Source organism: Amblyomma americanum, unplaced genomic scaffold, assembly GCF_052857255.1.
Source record: "Amblyomma americanum isolate KBUSLIRL-KWMA unplaced genomic scaffold, ASM5285725v1 scaffold_171, whole genome shotgun sequence".
NCBI classification, from domain to species: domain Eukaryota; kingdom Metazoa; phylum Arthropoda; class Arachnida; order Ixodida; family Ixodidae; genus Amblyomma; species Amblyomma americanum.
Genome location: NW_027526643.1, coordinates 95,985 through 108,677, shown reverse-complemented (window position 1 = coordinate 108,677; position 12,693 = coordinate 95,985). Strand labels below are relative to the sequence as shown.

Here is a 12,693-nt window from a genome sequence, read left to right as displayed (position 1 = left end):
GTATGGCACGATCGCTTAGGCCTCTGCGGAGGAGCATCAGCAGGCATCAGCGGCACATGGCACTGCCTGTAGACCGTTCTCCCCTCAAGTGAGGCGGCTAATTATGTCCGCGCATGGCACTTGAACATTACCAGGGGGTCCAGGACGAGCCAGCTTGGGCCCTGCTCGACAAGGCTGCGTTCACGTGCTGGGCGCTGCGCCACACAAACAGACCCAAAACTAGCCAGTATATGTTGGATTAGGCCTTGAGATAAAATGAGAAAAAAAAAAGCTGCGCCGCTCCACACGCGACCGCGTCAATATTCTCAACCAGAGCTTCAAAACCCAATCAGACGCGCTGTGAACGGTTCGATCCCAAGATCGAAAGCACTCCGACGACTTGCCTTCGCGGGGCAGAGGCTAAAGAAACACCGCGTAGCTGACAGCGGCGGTGGAGCCCCGCGGCGGCGGCGGCCGATTCTCGAGGAAGAACAAGAGGCAGGTCCTCGTTTTGGCAGCCAAGCGAGAAACGCGTCCACACGGGCGGCCCCGGTCAGGCGGGAAACGCAAGGTGAACGAACCGCCGGCACACGGGTTGGCGCTGTTGTTGCATCTGCTCCGGCGGCGCAAGACGCGGGCGAGGAGGCGCTTCCTCGTGTCCGCCGCCGCAACCCCCGTTTCGGTGGCCGCCGCATTGTGCGGCGGCGCCGACCTCCCCTCGGCGCGGAAAGGTCGATCCCTCGGCCATTTCTTTGTCAAGCGCGCGGCTGTCCTCTTCGGAATGCCCCCTCCCCGACAAACACGTTTGGCTCGGGCGGCCCTTGACGGACGTCGCCGGAAGATTCCGACCATGTCGTCGACTCACCCGGCAGGGTTGGCCGGCCGCGTTTTGCGAAACGCACGCGGGTCGGTCGACGCCCATGCACGTCGGCGGCTCTCCCCTGACGATGCCACGTGACCACGCCAACGGTAGCGCTGCCATTAGCGCGAGCGGGGCTCGGTGCTTTGCCTGACAATACCTGGGCGCGCGACACTGCAGTATCCACGCGGAGGGCTCAGCGCAGAAAATTACCCAGCCTCGAAAGAAAACTACGAAGGCAGCGACTATTGCGCAAACGGGACCTGCTTTTCATACGGGATATGACGCGTTGCTGTTGTCTTGGTCGGACGATGAGTTGAGCGCTTCCTGGTCATATTTGGTGATTGGGGACAGCTGGATGCGTGTGGTGCTTAAGACTGAAGGGACAGAACGATTATCTTAGGTAACAGGTACCACTAATCTTCAATTGGCTATCACAGCTTCGTATTGCGTACATATTAAGATGTGCGAGATCATGCCACCGCAGCCGTGGTGGCTATTGTCCGAGAGGGACAACTGATGAATGAGATTCACGGCAGAGCTAATATTGCAATTATATTCTAACATCAATTCGTTTTTATTCTATTCGCCATCTGTCACTGAGCTAAGCCACCACATGTCAGCTGGCGCAGCAGATGATAAGCATGGAATATATCTGCCCAGACTATTGCCGCCTGCGAGTGATCATTGTCAGGAAGACAGCGTGGATGGCCAAGCTGGACAAGGGATGCCGAAATTTCCCAAGCTGGAGAGCAGCCGTGCACACCGTGTTTTCCAGACCCCGCTTCCTGGATGGCCGAGCGCCGGACCCAGGACATGCCTCCTACCCGTTTAAACGGGGGGATCTCACCTGAGTAGCTGTTTCGGTAGCTCCCAAGGAAGGAACGAAATGCTCCACCAAACCAGAAGGCAATAACCGGTATTTCAGACCCGTTCGCGCCTCCTAGAGCCTTTGGGAAAAGCCGAGCATTAGGCCGAACGACACTTGTACTCATCAGCCTGGCAGACACCCCCCTTCCTTACACACACACACACACACACACACACAAGAGAGAGTAAGGACAGATACGCCATCGCTGAGGTTAAAAAAGTCAGCGTTCGGGAAAACTTTTCTTTTGTTTATATCAGCGACAAAGATGAGGAGAAGGAACAGTCGCCCCGGTGGCTCAGTGGTTATGGCGCTCGGATGCTGACCCGAAAGACTCGGGTTCGATCACGGCCGCGGCGTCGTATTTCGCTCGTGTACTCTGCGATGTCAGTGCACGTTGAAGAACCCCAGGTGGTCGAAATTTCCGGAGCCATTCACTACGGCGTCCCTCATAGCTTGAGTCGCTTAGGGACGTTAAACCCCATAAACCAAACCAAAGATGAAGGAACATGAGCGTCACAGGACACGCATTGAACTTCAGACATTGTCCAATTTTCTGAGAAAAATTGGCACATCCCGCCTCAGTTGGTATCGCGTAAGGTCGGGCAAGTCCCGATACTCTTGAACGCGGTCTATCAGGTAGAGGCGACGCATCGCCCTCCGTTCGCGTACACGGCCGCTTCTGCAGCAGGAGAGCGCAAGCGGCTGACTCATCCCCCGGACGCGAAAGGCACGCGCCTCCTGCGGCGACGCCGCATTCGGGCAGCATGCTGCGCAAACCGGGCGCCGCACTTTGCGAAGGTTCTTTCTCGAACTCATTCGTTTGCCCCACCGCCGCTGGTACTGACCGCGTGTGACGTCACGGCCGACAGTGAGCAAGCCAGTCAGTCGCGCGGCATCAAGTGGTGCCAGAACGAATCCGCTTAAACAGGATCGTTACAAGCGCCCTTCCTCGTACAAGGTTCCTCTCATCGGAATTTTTATTGCAGCTATCCGTCACGCTGTAGGAGTAGCGAAGCGTATAGCGCACGAGAAGCTGGTTAATGCCTGCCATCGAAAGGGGTAATTAGCTGTGGTACATAGTTGCACGAACTACTGCAACACCGCACCGACAGAAAAGGCAGTCTAGACAGAAGAGAAGCAAGAGCGCGCCAGCCCAATGGGCAACCGCCGCGCACAATGCGGGCAAGCCCCCCAGAGCGCCGACGACAATGTCCTTGAGATGTGCAGCACGTTCTGAATGGGCCGGCAGCGCGCGCACGACGAGGCAGGCAGCCCGGGCCGCGTCCACGGCCGTGACTATCGCGCGCGAGGATCGATCTGGCGGCAAGCTTTCTTTCCCGCGCACCGCAGATCGCGCCACGATATCGCCTCGCCGGCGAATCAGAACGGCGCGGTTTTATTTTACCGCCGCGTGGCGCCCTAAAGCCGCGCGGCAAGACAAGCGCATAAGAGACTCTATTACAGTGTAGTATCTCTGCAACGCAATGTGCGCGTGCATGCTTTTGAGAATGTGGACCCATGGGAAGAACGCTGGAAGGCATAACAAGTACGGGGGAGGAATCAATCTTTTTTTTTTTTTTAAAGCGGTAAACTTGTATCTGACGCCGATGTCGCCCATCCGCGCAAAACGAGCGTGCCAAATGGCCACCCGCGCCGTGGGAATGTCGGGGGCTGTGTGTTTTTCTTTGTTTTTTCTTCACTACTTTTACAATGCGGAAGAGGTCCTTGATATCAGTATTACAGCTTATGCGCACTGGCCGTGCGCGCAGGGCCGCCCACATATTCGCAGACTCGGCCTGAACACCCAAGCGGAAAGACGCAGGCTTCCCTTTGCAAGTTCCGTGATGCGCATAGCATTGTGTGTGTAGCGCGTCGCGTCAGCTGTCACGGGCTAATTCTTAGTTACATTTGAAAACCTTCGGTAGCTGCGCGCATCTTGTCGGTCTCTCCGCATAATTTAGCATAAAACCACACCTGCGAAAGCCACACGCAAGTCGTGCGCCATTGCGGCTTGCGTGGGAAATGCCACAAATGAAATATGCAAAAACAAGTTCGGCAGCATTGCTGCGGAGTCATCGCTATAAAACGATCACGAAAGGAACGTTGAAAGTAACGGCGCACACAAGTTTTTTTCTTTCGGAGAGTAACAACAGCAGCCATGTAAGTCTAACCCGCTACTTCAACACGCAGCGCACAAAAAGGCAAAACAAAACACCTGGACGGCTGCGCTGCCGGAAGTGCAGCATTATTTGACAACACTGTATACCACCGCTTCAGCCGGACCACTTTCAACATAATACAGCGCTAGTTATTACGACTAGCAATTACTTTTGAAAGGTGACGGTTCAAAACAGGGAAACAAAAAAAAAAGTGGCTGTATGGAAGAAGAGCCTGAATTCGTTGCGTGACTGGAAAGTGTGGCTGGCGTGACTGGCTCTGGAGCAATGATGAAGTCCTTGCATTACATGTTCCATGTAGAACTCGTTTCTGCTTTCCCTTTACATCCCTCTTCTGCCTTTCCCCCCTGGTTCCGGTAGCAAATCGGAATCTGGTTCGGATAAACGGCCTTCTCCGCCGCTATCTTTCTCTCTTCATTAACCTCCTCCCTTTCGACACAGGAGCTCAACGACCGTATCTGGTGCAGAACGCTTTGTGAGCTAAAACTGATTTCGTGGCAGCGAGAACGATAACGACGCCAAGAGAGTAGGGGATGAGTTCAAGTTGCCGAATGAGTTCCAGGGGGCTACCGTTGGAAAGAAAAGAGCACTATAGCGCAACCTGCAAAGAGAAAGAAAAGATACCTCTATGATTATGCTTTCTCATTGCTGTGCTCGGCCAGTGCAGTTGTTCGTGCTTTCGTTAATTGCGATGCGCTACCAGCACCCGTGTAGAGCGCGCTCGGACGCCTCCTCGCTGCTGGTGACGTCATCAGCCAAGTGGCGTCGAGTGGCCGCTGGCGTGACGGTGATTTCACGCTCACATGGTGGTATGCGACCGCGAAATTTTGACCTCACGTCATGGTCACGTCGTGTCGCGTACGACGGCATGGTCACGTGCTCTGTTACGCCAACGACGATGCCGCTCACGCCAAAAGTGTGTCACTAACAGCTGTCGCTGTAAACAGAGATTAAAATTCATGATTTCAAAATTCACCGAAATATCCAGACCTCCCAGGAAAAGCACACTTCACACGAGCGCGTCTCTCTGGAATCCTGTCTCTCTGTATGAACGCCACGAGCGTGGGAGTAATTTTTTACCGAACCTGACACGCAAAACCCGGAGCTTGAACATGACCCCGTCGGCCGGAAGCACAGTGACAGTGCGATCACGCAATGGACCGACCTACCGATCAGGACAGACAGACAGACAGACAGACAGACAGACAGACAGACAGAGGGACGGACAGACAGACAGACAGACAGACAGACAGACAGACAGACAGACAGACGGAGGGACGGACGGACAAAGACAGACAGACAGACGGAGGGACAGACAGACAGACGGAGGGACAGACAGACAGAGGGACGGACAGACAGACAGACGGAGGGACAGACAGACAGACGGAGGGACAGACAGACAGAGGGACGGACAGACAGACAAAGGGACGGACGGACAGACAGAGACTGACAGACAGACAGAGGGACGGACGGACAGACAGACAGACGGAGGGACAGACAGACAGACAGACACACGGAGGGACAGAAAGACACAGACAGACGGAGAGACAGACAGACAGACAGAGGGATGGGCAGACAGACAGAGGGACAGACAGACGGAGAGACAGACAGACAGACAGAGGGATGGGCAGACAGACAGAGGGACAGACAGACAGATGGACAGACAGAGGGACGGACGGACGGACAGACAGACAGAGGGACGGACGGACGGACAGACAGACAGACGGAGGGACGGACAGACAGACAGACAGACAGACAGACAGACAGACAGACAGACAGACAGACAGACAGACAGACAGACAGACAGACAGAGGGACAGACAGACAGACAGACAGACGGACGGACAGACAAACAAACAGACAGACGGACGGACGGACAGACAGACAGACAGACAGACAGACAGACAGACAGACAGACAGACAGACAGACAGACAGACAGACAGACAGACAGACAGACAGACAGACAGACAGACAGACAGACAGACAGACAGACAGACAGAGGGACAGACAGACAGACAGACAGCGGGACAGACAGACGGACGGACAGACAGACAGAGGGACAGGCAGAGGGACAGACAGACGGACGGACACAGACAGACAGACAGACGGACGGACGGACAGACAGACAGAGGGATGGACGGACGGACGGACGGACAGACAGTGCGTGTCATCAGGGTTTTCGAATGACGACGCTGGGCAATGTAAATACAGATCATTTAACCCTGAGATGTTCACTGTTGTAGCTGAAGGCATTATTTATGCATGAATGAAGGATGCCTATTCTACCGGTGCGATATTGCTGCGATACTTGTATACGTGTCACTTTCTGCGGGGTAAAACAGCGTCGGTGTAAATGCGGGCCGTAAGCGCTAACCGACGCGCAGAAAGAGCGTCAAGGCTTTTCTCCAACGTCACTGCTCATTGATGACGCACATTGCAAGGAGTGGAGAGTCGCGAATTCGTGATCCAATAAAGTCAACGCAACAAAAGCACTTTCCGCCCCGTGTGCAGCGAAGCGACGCGACAAAGCAGACGAAGCAACAGGCACTTCACTGCTATTTGCATCTAAATGGCTTCAGCTATATACTTACTTTATCTTAAGACGGATGAGAAAAAAAAACAACCTAAATAATAAGATGTTTAAAAAAATGTACAGCTGAAAAACAGAGCGCTTACAGGACGACTAAATTAGCCACAGCCGTTGATTTTTTTTTTTACCTCTCTCGGATTCATCTCGCTGCTTCTTACTTCCAGACGTTCGAATTTTGTTCGCGCTCCAGATATCCATCAATTGAAATAAACGTGCAAAGTTCCGGGACTAATGATAACGTCACACGTGCGCTATGCGCGAACCGTCGCTAAGAAAGACCTGGAGAGATACAGCATCTCAACATTCGCACTGTTGCGGCTAGTTGTTCCCGAAACTGCGTGGTGCGCTTGTTTCAGGCCTCACACAGCGCAGCTGAGAAATATGGGCAGCCTGCAAAGCGGCTTCAACACGCGCTGTAATGCTAAAGCAAACTTATCTCGCGTGTAGAAGATGCTCAGATAAGCTTCAATATGCAGCTAGGATTAACTGTCGCTTTAAAACCGAGGCCTTGTGAATGTTAATTTCCTCGACACCCGCTACCACTGTTGTCGGGACTGAACATTGCTGATTCTTAATTTCTCACACTGCTTCCATTTTGGTCCCATACATGTGCATTGTCTGCTGGAACAGCTAGGCCGATCAAACCATCACTATTTTTGCTGGCACCCTTCCCGGCCTTCTTAAAATCCACTTCTGCCATCTAATCTTCCCCTCCCAAACTCTGTCTCTCTCTATTTGCGCAGAAACACATTCCTGGTGGCATGTATAACGCAACAATGCTTTTCATTCTATTGTGCTCCATAAGTCTTGTTACCCGGCCTGCCGAGTGGCCGCGGGGTCCCGGTGATAAATAAGTTGGATTGGCGCATCAATGCTACTGCCACTGAAGAAGGGGCAAAGGCAATTTCATTGGGGAGGGGAACTGGAATAAAATCGCCGCGCTACCCTGATCCTGTTGCAGACTTTGCGTGTGACTTGCTACAGAGTCCTCTCAAGTTACGATGGGTGGAAAAAAAATATTTGCGGCCGCATTTATTCTGAACATTATCAATTTCAGTTCACGTTACGCATAACTATGAACATTACCCAGAGAAAACCGCTCGATCAATGACGAAATATTTTTTAAAGGAATATACACACCAAATTCTTCCTTGCGTGTTTTCTCTTTAGTAATGATACCTTGAGACATTAGTATACACGGATGGATCACCACGTGGTATTCCCTAAGACCATTAAATAATCTATAATAGAATATATTCTCTGGTGCTGTTACGGTTGTTGTTTCAACAACCGAAGGATGGTTGTGACGGTAAAGGTGCGTTCAGGTCGCGTAAGGCATAAAAAAACGGCAATAAAAATAATTGCTGATACGTTGTTCGAACGCTTAATTAAGCCAGCCTGTTTCAAGAGCCGTATAATGACAACAAACAACGTGTCAGCTATTATATTGCAGATTTTTTTTTTCATGCTTCAGATCAGTGGCCTAGGCCCACTTTTCACGTGACAGCCATCGCTCGGTTGATGAAACCGAAACAGTTTGAGAGAAGAAATTCAAATTACTCAGCGGCCGTAGGCGAATACCACGTTGTGCCTAATGTTTTAAGCGCCGCTACAGAGAAATTGTTATACTCCTTTAAAGAGGTGCAATAGACAGTCGTAACAAGAGCACGACAACGAAAAACTTCGTTATGAGAGTTATGAGTTCTATCGCGCTAAGAACGGTGTTCCCGAACGTGCGGCTTTATAGCATCCTGGTGCCGTGAAGGACTCCGTGGAAAAACAGTATCATTCTGGCCGGTTCCGTTGGAACGTGCGCTCACTTCATGCGTACCGCTCATCAGTGACGCCGGGCGCGAAAGGAAAATACGGGAAGAGAAGGGGGGAAACGTAGTTGGCGACCACGGCAAGACTTTCCCAACGCGCTGCGCAGATGCCAGCTTCAGTTTTCGCAGCGGCAGTGTGGCAGGCTGCTCTGAGCGAGGAAAACGCGCGACGCGCCGCGGCTTCGTCAAGCGCCCGTCGGCGCAAGTCCTCGTCGGCTGTCCTTGGAACGACCTTTGTTCTAGCGCTTCGACAGAGCGCGAAAGACGCGCGAGCGGAAAGTGAAACTAGGCAAAGTGTCCGCCACCGCCGCCGCCACTAGCGAAGAGGAGGAGGAGGAGGCGGCGGCGGCGGCCGCCCGCGTTCAAGCGCGACCGCAGCGCGCTTCAGGGCTGCCGCCGCCCGGCGCAAACAAGCCGCGTTCTCCGCGCCTCGAAGGCCGCGGCGCGCACCGACACTCGCACCGGGTCTGACTTGAGAGCGCGGACCCGCCGCCGCGCGAAGGAAGTAGCCGCGGCGCTGCCCGGCCGGGATTCGAGCGCGCACGCTAGATAGCGATCGAGATCGCGCCCGAAAGGGTCGGTCGATCAGGCTCGTTGAGCGCCGTAAAGGTTTCGTGTCCACTTGGCGTCTTAAGTGCGCTGGGCAAGTAGGAGAATGCAAAACCAGGTGCATTGGAAGAAAGCGCGAGTAAAAAAAGAGCCCGTGTGTGTGTGTGTGTGTGTGTGTGTGTGTGTGTGTGTGTGTGTGTGTGTGTGTGTGTGTGTGTGTCTGTGAGAGAGAGAGAGAGAGAGAGAGAGAGAGAGAGAGAGAGAGAGAGAGAGAGAGAGAGAGAGCCGATCCAGTCTCGATGACCGTTCATCGGTCGAATCGACAATGCTGCGAGCTAATATGGGCGAGTCTCGAAGTAGCCACGGCTTGCCAATTGACAGGAGCTTGCTGGGAATCGAAGGTGCCAGACAGCCGTGACTCGACAACGTGCCGCAGGCCGCATTAGCAGTGAAATAAAGAGAGTTTTACCTCTGCTGTGCGGCGCGCCTATACGGCGCAGGGCCCGTTATTAATGCGCCTGGGAAATTTGCAGCAAATGGCCGCTAAGGCCCCAGGTCATCGGGGTGTGCTCACCTCCCAAGTATACGATTTCGAAGCCTTCCAAGGAGAAATGTACAGATTCAAAACTATAAAGCCGAAGAGTCCGCGCTTGTGTGTGTATGCAAAACACACTCTCATACAGTGATTGTTTCAGGTCACACAGGTGCGCGCCACATAACAAAACAACAATAATAAACTTATCGCAATACTAGCTTCATACTATCTGGCTGATGTTGAATTCTAGGCGTTATTGTTCTGGAGCCGCAGTGCACTTTTGTTGCGATAAGCGCCATGACAACCATCTGTTTCTGAACAGCGCACAGAGTGTCAGGAGGAATATATAGCAATGGGTTGCTATATATCCACAGTGCGTTATGCAGTTTTGTTCGTACCGTGTCTGCAAAGGCTGCTCGCAAGCGGACACTGCAAGGACGCCAGCTCATACTTTTCGGTCATCTCATGCGTGATGCCCGTACTCACATGTCCGTCGTCAGGCGACACTTCACTCTTCTGGCTGCGATTGCAATACCCGTCGCGATGCCATACGCGTCGCGCAAAACGCACCGCATTCACTGCCAGTCGCTCCGCTTTCGTGCTCCGAGACGAGATGGCAACAGCACGACGCCTTTAGGATTATTCCGAGACTATTGTGAAGGGCGAGCAATGCGGCACTGCTTCAGTGACGACTAGTGGTTTCGCGGAATCCTAAAAATAACAGGAAATGCAGAGGAACTATGTCTCGGGTTAACGGAATAAGGGTATAACACCTTCCTCACTCATTTGTGGTTTTTATAACCTACAAGCTTCTTCCTAGCATTTTCAGTGTATACAGCCACGACTCTGCAACACGCTCCCGGTGACGGTGCGCTGCATGCATACTACTGGCGCTTCATAGCAATAAAAGCCCGCCCGCCCAACCATCTGTCTAATCATTGCCCGACCTGAATGCGGGATACTGCGAGCTGCAGTGCATGTTAAAGGGGCGAGCTTACAGCTTGGTCCGTGTAGACAGTAGCGGCGCCTCCCCTACAGGCCTCACGCTCTCATCCGGCCGTCCAGAAGTCTCGGGTCGGAAGGCGCACGGAGGTGTTCTGCGGGAGGAGGAGAGACAGAGAGTCAAGGGGCGACAAAAAGGCGCCGCGATCGTCCCACCGCGTTGATGCGCACGACACGCGGAAACGCCACCACCGCGTCCCAGTCATTTGAGCGGCGACAGCCATTGTCGCGGCTCCCCTGGGGCAACTCCTCAAATGGTTGTTCGCGACGGTCCGCTACGCGAACTTAACGGGAACACTTTGAAGCATCAAAACACATCGTAATGTAACAAAAAATGCATATGTTTTTCATATGTCCCGCAAAAAATGCATATGTTCCGCAGCGCAACGTCGCCGCAAGAGTGCGCATTGACAGCATTCCGTTAGCCGTTAGCAGCGCGCAGACACGCACATCCGAGTGGCACTCGAAAAAGCCACAACCAGCGTGAAAAACGCCCGGCGTTCTCTGCGCATCAAGAAAGGAAAGACTGCACCAGCGCCGAAAAACGGAGTTTTATTAGCACACATAGCATATACAGCTATCGCTGCCGTATTTCTACAGCACCACCCGCAATGAGCGCATGCGCAGACAACTCCGACCGTCCAGGTGCGGACCAGATGTGGGCGCACCCGCTCCCTCGGAGCCATCTACGCATGCGCTGTTGGCGGCCCGCGATATCGATATGCGGTATCGGTATGACGTAGTGCAAAGCTAAAGCGCTGCGCGGGCGCCGCCATTTTGCTTGCTGGACTGTTGCATGCTTGACGCTAGCACGGTGGAAGCGGTAGCACAACCGGTTTTTGCAACAGTCCAGAGAGGAGGTGTTCCTACATTTGCGTGTACATGATGGAAAGGTCTATACACAGAGAAGGAGTAATGGGGAAGAACGATTGTGTCGCGGTGACACCTTTGCACACGACACGTGCAACACGACCGTAGGGCCTCTGAACTGGTTGCGCACACACCACGGTGTAAGAATAACATAAGTATTCTTGCACCGTGGCACACACTGACCAGACCAAGCCCTTTTTCCGATACCCTTTTTCCATGCAGGCTTTCATCTCAGATTCCTTGAGAGGCATCCGTGAGATTTCGTGTAACATTAGGGCAAGCTAAAGTCAGGGATGTCTTTCCGATAGGCTGACTGCATAGTTAGTGTGCGGTGAAATCTCGATGCATGAGCGTTTCTGCTCTCCGCTGTCACTCGAAATGCGACAACCTCTGCGGTCACACGTGCAGCCTGCGACCTCGCGCTCACTTGAAGCATATATGCACACTGTATACAGTTCAGGCGCTTAAATACGGCGTTGGGATGAAGACCTCTGGATGAAATGAACTTTGGAGACTTATTTTGCTTAATTTTTCCGTACATCACGTCTTGTACAGGAATACCGCAGCCAAACGCAAGTGATGAGCTACGTTTATTCGCGATCTTTGTTTCTAGAACCATTAAATAAACACCGCACGACACTACGCTTAGTGAAATTTTACTTTGTCGGCGAGTTGTAGCGCTGACTATAATAGCCAAGTTAATTCAAAGCGCAAAAAGAGAACGAATGCGACAACAATAGCGGTATTGCATGCTACGTCCTACTGAACACCTGCTTTCACGAACATGCTAGTTTTTCTCGTCTTGGTGTAGCTCCGCTTGAGCGCCGAGACAAAACCTAACAAACAAAAAAATACTGTGTGCTTTTTCTGTGACCATGTGCGCTACTAAAAAGGAAGCGTGAAGAGTTTTATTCGCTTAAGATGAGAGCATAATCGCACTCGCATTGCTCATCCGTCTTATAACGCAGAGAAGTCGACGAACCGCGTTTCACATGTTCGAAGATGCTCCGTTTCATCACGACACGGGCACGATAGCAGCAGCAGCAGCAGAGCCGTGGCCTCCATTCGGTGAATGGGTCTCCGGCAAACCGGTCGTCCAGTCATTCGCGGCCACCGACAGCGCAGCCCGAGAGGCCACTCCAGGCCCGCGCTGAAAGGGCGCCGAAGAGCGCGACGACCAGCCGCGCGAGGTGGTGGGGGAGGGGGCGCGACGAGCGCGGCCCGGACCAGCGGTCAACGCGGGCCGCTTCGACCGGAACAAATAAATAGGATGGCCCGAAAGGCACCCCGCGCCACTGCCCGTGAAGCAACAAGGGAGCAGTCCCGGATTCTTTCTTCCCCAGCGAGCGCGGGGGAGAGGGAGAGCGTCGAGAAGTCGCTCCGTTCTGGCCCCCGGGAAACGGACGACACAGACGAAGCACGCACGCGCGCGCAAGCA

General features: G+C 53.2%; 1 long non-coding RNA gene across 1 annotated transcript in view; it reads right to left on the bottom strand.

The window, feature by feature from the left end:
* Window positions 1-12,693, bottom strand: part of LOC144112466 (uncharacterized) — a 105,545-nt gene that overhangs the window by 54,084 nt on the left and 38,768 nt on the right. Inside the window, exon 2 of the long non-coding RNA XR_013310266.1 lies at window positions 10,382-10,480. This is a non-coding gene — a long non-coding RNA (uncharacterized LOC144112466). The remainder of the gene's footprint in view (window positions 1-10,381; window positions 10,481-12,693) is intronic.